Source organism: Chiloscyllium plagiosum, unplaced genomic scaffold (assembly GCF_037043375.1).
Source record: "Chiloscyllium plagiosum isolate Xiang-an unplaced genomic scaffold, Cpla_swu_hap1 HiC_scaffold_10, whole genome shotgun sequence".
In the NCBI taxonomy this organism is placed as follows: domain Eukaryota; kingdom Metazoa; phylum Chordata; class Chondrichthyes; order Orectolobiformes; family Hemiscylliidae; genus Chiloscyllium; species Chiloscyllium plagiosum.
In genome coordinates, this window is record NW_028270148.1 from 25,964,515 (window position 1) to 25,976,837 (window position 12,323).

The window sequence follows — 12,323 nt, forward strand, 5'->3', positions numbered from 1 at the left end:
AAGCTGCGCCCTTAACATGGCCGTGCCCTTCCTATACTAAGATGGTCGTCAACGCTGCCTCCTTTCGCCCTTCCTTTACAAAGATGGTCATCCACTCTGCCTCTTAACTTATGCAGGTCACCACCGCTGCAGTTTCTGAGCAATATGTCCGACATTCTCCAATATGTCCTTACAGAAGGATTTTCTCTCTAATTTTTTTGAATTCCCCACTTTGTTCTTATTTTTGATCACTGATTTCAAAGCTGTTCGGCATCGATGGTTTTCAAAGGCTCAAATATTTGGAATTCTTTCTGTTTATTTTAATCCGTTCAGACGTGTCACGACAAACCCCTGGGTCTTCGGCTCAGAGGCAGGGACACTAGCACCGCCTCACAAGAGATTTTAATATTTAAAAAAATTTACATTTATGAATCTTCTTAATCAACCTGTTCAGGCAGGTTACGACACACTTGGAGTGGGTGGGACTTGAACCCAAGACTTCTAACCCAGAGACAGAGATGGTACCGCTGCACACAGGACTCGCAAATTCGAATAGAACCAGGGACCTCAATTCACTCAACTGAGCCGATTCCTGTTGAAGGGCTTTTGCCTGAAACGTTGATTCTCCTGTTCCTCAGATGCTGCCAGACCTGCTGTGCTCTTGAGCTACTTCAATTGTGCACTTCCCCACTTTTTCTTATTACTATGGAATCCCCATGTTCTTTTACTATATCCAAAGTGCCCTTTTTTGTTTCACCCATCACAAAATCACCCGTCATACCTTTTTCATCTATTAACAACATTCAGTAAATCACCCATGGTTCCTAATGAAAAATTTACATGCAAAGCCGATTATGGACCTCACAGTTCTTCTCTTGGCGAGTACAGTATCAGTTTGGTGCTGCAAAAGCACAGCAGGTCAGGCAGCAAAGCAGGAGATTGGACGTTTCGGGCAAAAGCCCTTCATCAGAAATTCTGCTCCTCGGATGCTGCCTGATCTGCTGTGCTTTTCCAGCACCACATTCTCGACTCTAATCTCCAGTGTCTGCGGTCCTCACTTTCGCAGAGTTCATCAATGGTCTAATGTGAAATAATTATATGCTGCCTACCATTTCAATTCAATAGATACCTCAAATTTCGAGTGTTGAAATAAGTGAACTGGCTTTTTAAAAATAAAATACTGCAAATGCTGAAAATCTGAAATAAAAACAGAAAATGCTGGAGAAATTCAGCAGGTTGATAAGCATCTATCATTTTGTAACCTGAAGCTCAGATGCATCACAAGTAGACATTTCTAAGAATACAACAGAGTATGACTTTTTTTTGAAATTGTGGATCAGGAAAGCAATCCTGGAGGAATGGGCACTAAAAATTATTTTTCAATTTGGACATTTTTTTTAAATGCAGAAGACACGTGATTATACAAGAGGCTATTCAATAACTTCAGAGTCCATGGTATTGGAGCAGTATATTAAAGGTTTGGCTAACTAATAGACAGAAAGTTGGATTGGGGGAAGGGATTTTCAGGATGGCAACCTGTAACTAATGGTGAACCACAGGTATTAGTGCTGCGGATACTATTATTTACAATATATATTAATAATTTGGATGAAGAAAGTGAATGTACTATAGCCAAGTGTAATGATGACACAAAAATAAGAGGAAAGACATGTGGTGAGGATTAAACAAAGAGTCAGCAGAGGGATATAGACAAGTTCAATTAGTAAACAAAACCTTAAAAATCACACAACACCAGGTTATAGTCCAACAGGTTTAATTGGAAGCACACTAGCTTTCGGTGCACTGCTCCTTCATCAGGTGACAATCACCTGATGGAGTAGTGGTGCTCCGAAAGTTAGTGTGCTTCCAATTAAACCTGTTGGACTATAACCTGGTGTGTGATTTTTAACTTTGTACACCCCAGTCCAACACCGGCATCTCCAAATCATAAACAAAAACTTGGCAGATGGAATGTAATGTAGGGAAATGTGAGGTTAAGGTGTCCTGGCAATTGAAGACGTCAAAAAAGACAGTTATAGAGTCATAGAAATATACAGCACAGAAGTAGACCTTTCAGTCCAACTCATCCATGCGACCAGATAATCAGGGAATATTAACTAGTCTGATAATAGGTATGGAGGGGCTGCTTTAGGAGGAGAGGTCAAGTAGATTAGGCATGAAATATGAAAGAATGTGATACAACCTTACTGAAACACACAAGGTTCTGGATCTCAGAATAAGAGGTTATAAATTTAAGACCAAGGACAAACTTCTTCTCTCATCAGGTTGTAAATCTGAGGAATTCTTTACCACTGCAGACTGTTTAGGTTGGTGTAGATAGATTTTTCATCAGGAAGGGAATCAATGGCTATAGGGAAAAGGCAAGTAAGCGGAGATGAGGATTAAAAGATCAGCCAAAGCATACCAAACACCTTCCTCACTAATCTGTCTACCTGCGACTCCACATTCAAAGAACTATGAACTTGTACCCCAAGGTCTCTTTGTTCAGCAACACTCCTCAGGACCTTACCATTAAATGTATAAGCCCCGCCCTGATTTGCCTGACCAAAATGCAACACACCACATTTATGTAAATTAAACTCCATCTGCTACTCCTCAGCCCATTTCCATCTGATCAAGGTCCCATTGTACTCTGAGGTAACCTTGGCTCTCCACTACACCACTTATTTTGGTGTCATCTGAAACCTACTAACCATAGTGATTTGCAAATCATTTATATAAACATCAAAAAGTTTGACCAATCCTTGCAGCACGCCACTGGTCATAGGCCACCAGTCCAAAATGCAACCCTCCACCACTATCCTCTGTCTCTTACCGTTGAGCCAATTTTTTCATCCAAATGGCTAGTTCTCCCTGTATTCCATGTGATCTAACCTTGTTAACCAGTCTACCATATGGAACATTGTCACAATTCCTTTCCTCATTCCTCAGATACTGAGCAGTCAGTGTCCAAATGCAGCAAGACATGGAACAATATTCAGGTTTTTGGAACTGACAAGTAGGCCAGCATATTACTAATAAGCCAGCATTGCCAGAATATTCCAAGTTGCTCAGACAGCAGATAAGGATCAATCACGTTTTTGAAGATCTGGATCACATGTATGACCAGGTAAGGATGACAGATTTCCTTCCCTAAAAATTATTAATGAACCACTTGAATTTTTATGTTTATCAACAGTGGTTTTATGGTCACAATTAGGCTAGCTACTTATTCCAGGTTTTTATTTAATTCAAATGTCACCATCTGTCATGGTGGAATTCCAAGGATATCCCCAGAACACTAGCCTGGGCTGCTGGATTATGAGTCCAGTGATATTATAACAATGTCGCCACCTCCCCCAAAAATATAAGGAATGAAAAACATAAAATAAAAATATATTTCAGGAAACTTTTAAAAAAATAACACTATTCTGGCTGATCAGTCCCCAATCTCAAGTTTGTCCCATTAGCCTGCTGTTTTACATGCTTATAGGGAAAAAAAAGGAGTTCCAGCTTTATTTCACAAAAATAATAAGGAACTGTCATGTGGACAGAACATTGGAATAAAAGTCTATAATTTTTACTTTGCTTGATAAAAGTAATTAATTAAACTGGTTACAGAAAATAGAGCAGTATTGATCATAGGAAGGTAAAAAGCAAAATAAAAATAGAAAAGGCAGTAGGTACTTGTTAGGCAATATCTGTGGAGAATCAAGAATTGACATTTGCGTGTGAACGTTGTGAAAACATCAAGATCATGTCATTTCTGTTTCTAACCTTCCTTTTCAATGTGTGTAGTAAAGTTTTGGGTTGTCTTCTCCATGTGTTATTTTTAAAACAAGGCTATAAAGAGCAGGATGATGAGGGTTATACTGCTGCATTGTGTGTGTTGATTCTTTTCTTTTAATATTATGTAAGCCACTGGAGCATCCCACTTTTACCTCCTGATTTTGGGTGGATTGGGTTGTTGCAGGTCTATAATTGATATTTTGTATGATGAAGATGTTGAAGAACAATGTGACTGGCAAATCATTTGAATACCATTATATTTTGCTGATCGAAAAGAAACCCTGTTTTCAGTATAACTGCATATTAAGTATTTTGATTATTGTTCAAAATGTAGATCGGGTTGCATAGATTCATAATATGTTTTGCATCGTCTGACTGGTAACATGAAAGATGTATGATCTTCTATTAATTAATAACTTCAGCATTGTAAGTTATGATCTTCAATTCCATTTTAATTTATTCTGAATGGTATTCTTATCATAAACCTACACTGTCTAAAATTCAACAAATGCTTAGCTCTCTAAATGAGGATAATTGAAAATAAGATATACTTTTAAATGAAAAATAAAATAAAGTTTATTACTTAGTACATAAGGCACTAACTGATTAACACAGTAAAACATAGTGTGGACTATTTATACAGCAACAACACATATTCATGAAATGCCCTCTTGACATATGAATGTCTGAACACCAGGAGCAGTAATTTGAACATCTGGGACATTTTTGTACTCTGCATCACCACCTTCACATAAAACATTTTTAATAATTTGCAATTCTCAAGTTAATCACTTTTCATGGAAGGGAAGAAACAGAAGTGAAGGAATGGCTGTTATAGAATTTACTTATAAAATAGGAGCAGGAGAAGACCATGTTGTCCCCCAAGCCTGTTCCAAAGATCATGCTCCATCTTTGATTTCAACTCAATCATCTGTTTGATCCCCAAGAGTCTAAAAATCTATCTTAGTCTTGATTATGCTGAATCATAGAACATTGGTAGCCCATTGGGGTTATTTCAAGGATTCACATAGCAGAATTTCTGATTATTTTTTTCTTTACGTTTCTAGGAAATCATCCTTACCTCAGTTTTGACTGATTGACCCCCCCTTGATTGAACCTGAGACACTTTCCCTTGTACCAAACTCTCCAGCCAAGGAAAACAACTCATCATTGGAGTGTCACCACCTGGAAGTTTCTTTCCAAGAAACACACCATCCTGACTGTATTATATCACCAATTGTTCATTGTGACTGGATCAATATCTCGTAATATGCTTCTTGTGTAACTACCTATCCCTATGAATTGCAGCAATTCAAGAAGGAAATTCACCACCACCTTCTTATAGACAAGGAAGCATGTGCAATAAATGTTGGCCTAGCTAGTATTGGCCACATCTTGTGAATAAGTAAATAAATAAAATCAACCTCCCATCATTGGTCAACACTTCCATTCTGGGGGGCAATATAGTGAACCTTTTCGAAATGACCTCCAAAGCAACAATGTCCTTCCGTGGGTAAGGAATCCAAAACTGTGCACTTTTAGCTACTTACCAACAAATAAATAATAATTGACTATGAAGTGCGTTGGAATTCCTTGAGAATACATTAGGTCCTGTTTAATGAAAGTCCTTTTCTCTTTTCAACACATTTCACAAAACATTTGTTTTCTCAACTAAAAACAAAAGATAGCAATTGTAACTGTACAGTTATTTGTCTACTGTGCATGTTTCTTTTTAATATGAACAGTTTGTAATACATTACAATGATTTTCTTAGTTTTGATAGGTATTCTGAATGCTATCTATTGTAATTGGAGTCTTCTGTCTTAATATTATTTGGTAGCACAAAGTGACCCGAAAGCTATCAGTATGAACAATGCACAACATTGTGACATCATTACAAAGTTTACAGCTTTTCCTATGAACTAGAATTCTAACTAATTTGTTCACAGTTTGCGTAGCTCCTTGTTCCCTTCCTTCACATACTACCTAAGAAAGAAACGAGACAGTTCATGGGGTGCATCTTCAGAAGATATGTGTTCAGATTACATATGTAGATTGATGACATCCATGTCTACATCTCAACCATTGTACTCAATCACTACAATATAGCTTTGTTGCCAAACTACTTGCCTGACATCTAGTTTTGGATGAAATACAGTATCTTCCAGATCAACATTTTGGACAGAATTTTCCCTGCACCTTAAAGACATGAGAAATAGCAAGGTCGTTGGGGAAATATGGCAAGTCCAGAAACTTAAGTCCAATTTTACAACCAAGTTTTGTGTAGCAAGATGAGAATCAAGCTGTGAGCAACAAGAGGTCTACTTGCATGCATTAACATCTCTTTACTGCCTACTATTGCCTAGTTTCTAAGTAATTTACTAGTCTCCAAAAGGAGGAGAAACATAGAAATATAGAAAATAGAAAAAGGTAAGCTATTCAGCCCATCAAGCCCTTTGTGCAATTCAACATGATCAAGGTTGATTCTCTATCTCAACACCAAACTCCCTTTATTGTCCTGTGTCCCTTGAGACCTTTAGCTCTTAACATCCATCTTTATTTTGTTAAATAAGTTCAGTGACTTCACCTCACAGCCTTCTATGGTAGAGAATTTCACAGATTAATAGAATCTCTTAGTAAAGAAATTGTTCCTTATCTCTATCCAAAGTGGCCAACCACGTATGCTGCGACCTTGACCCTGACCCCACTGAACTCCCTCTATGGGAAGTATATCTTTTGCTATGAAAGGCAACCAAAACTGCATACAATATTTCAAGTGTGATCTTACTAAAGTCCTGTATAGTTTTTTATAACTTTCCTTCCTCCTGTACTCAAACCTGGTGACAAGGAAGGCCAACAAACCATTTCTGATGAATGGTCACTGCGTTTGAAACATTAACTCTGTTTTTCTCTCTAAAGTTGCTGCCAGACCTGCTGAGTCTCTGAAATGCTCTGTTTTTGTTTCAGATTGTTCTTTGTTTTTATTATTATGCCAATATACCATTCCCTTTCCTAACTGCTTGATGCACCTGCATACTTATTTTCAATGACCGGTGTACATAGGATATCAGTCCAGGATATCAGGTGTACGTAGGATATCAGGCACAGCAAGTCGGCTGCTCATGGCAGTCATAATCAGTCCTCACTTTTTCCCATAATCAGAATCCTGTCCTGTAGAGGGTGAGGAACCAAATGTCAGGCACCCCATCAACTGCCTTGTCTCTTTCTGTCCTATTTTGGGCCATTTTATTCTGGAATGCGGGAAAGGGAGGGACTAAGTGAGATGAAAGTGCATGGCGCAGCTGATAGAAATGGTGCACATGGGGAATAGGTGACAAGGTGTCCTGAGTAAGTGAGTCGGGGGTGCACAGTTCATATATTTGAGGGGATTGGGTGGGTGAGAGCAAGTAAGAGAAAACATTGCATGTGTCAGTGACAGTAATAGAGCATGAACTTGATGGGATGTTGGTGCAATAATAGAGGTACAGTGAATGTGAGGTAGCACAAAGAAGATTGTTGCACATCCCTGGTGGAGATGAACTCAATTTAACTTCTTCCTACACTGGTGTCATTTCACAGGATGGTAAAGACTGCACTGAACCAGGTGACACTCTTGGACTAGACAGACAGGATTTAGTGTTGTAGCCTCCTCCAACAGTCCTGGGGAAACAGCAATGCCCTCCACTGCACCAACTCTTCCACTGGGACCTACAGGTCCTGTCTGCAAAGCTGCACACCAATTTCTCTTTCGGCATGTCTGGAGCAAATGTTTCAAACCATGCAGGGCAACTCTTGCTTGACAGTACTTGACCAGATGCACACAAGTCTTTTAAATATGGTGCTGGCAGGAGGGAGCTGGGATAATCTTGCAGTGTGATAATCTTGCCGATGGCAAGATTTGAGCATTGGGTGAACAGGCACCATTGTGGTGTGGTACACAGTTAATGGGACAAGTTTGCCATCGTGAGAAAACTCATTAGGATTCAAGGAGAGAAACCTGTCATGCAACTCTATGAAATGTATACATTGCCAAATTCTGGTAAGATTCAGCCCGACATTTTCAATTGTCTGAAGGGTTTCTAGCATGTGCTGCTCCCATGTTCAACAATGAGAAGATGTGATGCTATGTTGGGTGTTAGGGAATTGGACAGAGTGCTAAGATGACGTGACAACAAGGATGGACAGCCTATTGCAGCTTGATTCTTGCAACTGTATTTACAATAAAATTTGATCAGAAGTACTGATGTAAAGAAGCAATACACTTGCGAATGCAACTCATATTTGCAATGAAGTGTCACTTATGCCACATCTGTGCCCTCAGAAGTATATCTTCTTTGTTGACATCCTATTATGTGGCACTGTGATGGTTAGCTCCTGGCTGAAAGCGTTTGGCCTCTTGCAAGACCTTTAAATATTACAATGATGCTAGCAATCTCAGGAGGTCCCAGCAGTGGCAAATACTACTGTCAATGTTGAGCATATGACAGTGCAAGGAGAGTGTCATAGAGGTGTGGTGCATATACCATATATACTCATGTATAGATCAAACCCGTGTATAGGTCAACAACCCCCAGTTTTACAGAAATAAAAAAAATCTGTTTTTTGTTATACCTTGTGTATAAGTTGACCCTAGATTTTCATGGATCTCTTCCTGACTATACATGCAGCCTTAAACGGCATAATTTACACATTTTTGATTCAAATACACATTTTAGATTCAGAACCTGAATCATCACATGTTACGTGTAGCAGTGTACATTTGCGCAATGTGATTTTCAAGTTGTTAAATTGAATGTTGATAACTGTATGTATACTGTGTATGTATATATATATATATATATATGTATACAGTTTCTTAGAAGTCGGTGTCGCGTACAGTTGTGCTCTGAATTTATTGTAAGACTCTCCTAAATTTTTCTGACAGAATTGCATCATAAAGAAACAAGTATACAATACAGTTTAAACTAAAAGTTATTGTAGTTGCAGAGAAGAACACCAATAGCATTGCTGTAAGGGAGATCTGTGCCTCTGAAAAACTTGTCAGAGATTGGAGGAAAATAGCCACACAGTTAAAAGCTGTGACAAAACAGGGGTATGCCAACCGAGGAAAGCTGAACAAGTGGCCACAACTAGAAAAGATTTCTGACTGAGTAATTGAGTATCATTAGAACTGAAGCATAGTGACTCAACAATGGATCAGAATACATGCCAAAAACTAAGCTAAAAATAATGGATTCAGTGATTTCAAATTCACTGCTGGATGGTGCAGTTGGTTTATGAAAAGGTATGATTTAGTGCTTAGATAGAAAACCAAGATTGCCCAACATCTACCAGCAGAACTTAATGACAAGTTAATAGGGTTGCTTTGTAATCAGAAACCAGAAGAAAAATGAGTACAGGATCTCATGCATCAGCAATATGGACGAAACCCCAATGAACTGTGATATGCCAGGGAACAGAACTGTGCACTGTGATTTGAGCAAAAACAGTTTTAGTTAAGACTGCTGACTATGAAAGGAGTACTTGGTTTCACTGTAGTACTTGGTTATATGGCAGATGGAACAAAGTTAAAGCCTACGGTGATTTTGAAGCAGAAAACGCTGCCCAAACAGAAATTTCCAAAGGCATTGTTGTCCTTGAAAAAGGGTGGATGGGTGAAGGTAGCTGCAAGACTTGGATTAGGGAGGTCTGGAATATGCAACCAGGTGGGCTCAGAAAGGAAAGAAAGCTTACTGGTTTGGGATATATTCAGATCACACAGTGAAAAGTGCTATCGCCGAAATTCAAGCTGACAATATTGACATTGCAATGATTCTGGGAGGCCTTACAGACATGGTGCAGCCACCGGATGTTAGCATCAATAAACCTTTTAAGGACTTAGTACAGAAGAAATGGGACATTTGGTTGCAAGAAGGGGAAAAAAGCTTCACAAAGGGTGGCAACATGTATGTTCCATTACTTGCAACTGTATGTGAGTGGATTGTTGAGTCCTGGAAGGAGGTAAAAACTGAAATTATTGTGAAAGCCTTCAAAAAATGTGCAATTTCTAATGCTTTATGTGGTACAGAGGATTTTATAAACTTCTATAAGGTCACCCCTCAGCCTCTAACGCTCCAGGGAAAACAGCCCCAGTTAATTCAACCTCTCCCTATAGCTCAAATCCTTCAACCCTGGCAACAACCTTGTAAATCTTTTCTGAACCTTTTCAAGTTTCCCAACATCCTTCTGATAGGAAGGAGACCAGAATTGCACACAACATTCCAACAGTGGCCTAACCAATGTCCTATATAGCCACAACATGACCTCACAAGTCCTATACTCAATACTCTGACAATAAAGGAAAGCATACCAAACACCTTCTTCACTATCCTATCTACCTGCGACTCTACTTTCAAGGAGCTATGAACATGCACTCCAAAGTCTCTTTGTTCAGCAACACTCCCTAGGAGCATACCATTAAGTGTATAAATCCTGCTCTGACTTGCCTTTCCAAAATGCAGCACCTCACATTTATCTAAATTAAACTCAATCTGCCACTCCTCAGCCCATTGGCCCATCTGATGAAAGTCCCATTGTAATCTGAGGTAACCTTCTTCAATGTCCACTACACTTCCAATTTTGGTGTCATCTGCAAACTTACTAACTATATCGCCATTGTTCACATCGAAATCATTTATATAAATGATGAAAAGTAGTGAACCCAGCACCGATCCTTGTGGCACTCCACTGGTCACAGGCCTCCAGTCTGAAAAACAACTCTCCACCACCACCTTCTGACTTCTACCTTTGAGCCAGTTCTCCTGTATTGCATGAGACCTAATCTTGCTAATCAGTTTCCCATGGGGAACCTTGTCGAATGCCTTACTGAAGTCCATATAGATCATGTCTACTGCTCTGCCCTCAGCAAACCTCTTTGTTACTTCTTCAAAAAATTCCATCAAGTTTGTGAGACATGATTTCCCACGCACAAAGCCATGTTGACTATCCCTAATCAGTCATTGCCTTTCCAAATACATGTACATCCTATCCCTCAGGATTCCCTCCAACAACTTGCCCACCACCGATGTTAGGCTCAGTGGTCTATAGTTCCCTGGCTTTTCCTTACCACCTTTCTTAAGTAGTGGCACCATGTTAGCCAACCTCCAGTCTTCTGGCACCTCACCTGTTACTATTGATGATACAAATATCTCAGCAAGGGGCCCAGCAATCACTTCCCTAGCTTCCCACAGAGTTCTAGGGTACACTTGATCAGGTCCTGGAGATATATCCATGTTTATGCATTTCAGGACATCCAGCGCTTCCTTCACTGTAATATGGACATTTTTTAAGATGTCATCATCTTTTTTCCTACATTCTATATCTTCCATGTCCTTCTCCACAGTAAACATTGATACAAAATACTCGCTTAGTATCACCCCATCTCCTGCGGCTCCACACAAAGGCTGCCTTGATGATCTTTGAGGGGCTTTATTCTCTCCCTAGTTACCTTTTTGTCCTTAATGTATTTGTGAAAATCTTTTGGATTCTCCTTAACCGTACTTACCAAAGCTATCTTACTGTATATAGAGATCTGGCTCTTGTTTGTCTATTTTTTGACTCATGCCAAGCATGAATTTCATCCCCTTGAAAATGATACATCGTGTCTAAGTCGACTCCCTAATTTCAGTCCAAAAAAGTCTTCAAAACCCCACCTGTACATGAGTATATACGATATAAAGAGGTGAGCTGCAGAGAATTGTGAGATAACCGGCTAGGGTTCACAGAGATAAACCATCCATAAAACTCTCAAAAAATTAACATTTTTGGTAAATGTTAACTTCCTTACCATTTTTATCAATTTAATCATAACCAAAGAATCACAGATAATGGCTCCTCTTCCTGATACTCAATAGTGAATACAGTATTTAGTGATATAATCAAGAACACATCAGGTTTCCACATGCATACTAGTGACACACAGTTCTACCTAACCACCACCTCCCTTGGCCCCTGCAATGCATTTTTGCTGCAGATTGTCTCTAAATTTACAGACATTTTGTCCAAAATCCATCACTCGATGAACAGAAATTTCCTCTAATATAATATTCAAAACTGAAACAGGTCCTACTGCCCAAGCAAATAGCCTGGGCTTAAATGGTCTACTTATACATTTGGTGTGATACTTGACCTCAACATAAGCTTCTGATCATAAATCTGTGCCATCTCCAGAACTTCCTATTTTCACCTCTGTAACACCTATTAGTTCTATAACAAAACAAAGATAAAGCAAAGAACTATGGATGTTGGAAATATGAAACAAAATAGAAGTGCTAGAGAAACTCAGCAGGCCAGTCACCATTATCATCTCCAGCAATTTCTGTTTTTATTTTAGCTAACTCTATGGCTGCTTTACTTCAATTGCCGTTGAAACCCTCATCCATGCTTTTATTTGGAGTCTGAACAGTCTGTGTTCATATGCAGTAAGACCCAGACTACATTGAAGTTTGGCAAGTAAATGGCAAGTAATATTTGAATCAGAAAAGTGCCAAGCAATTGCTATCTCCAACAGGAGAGAA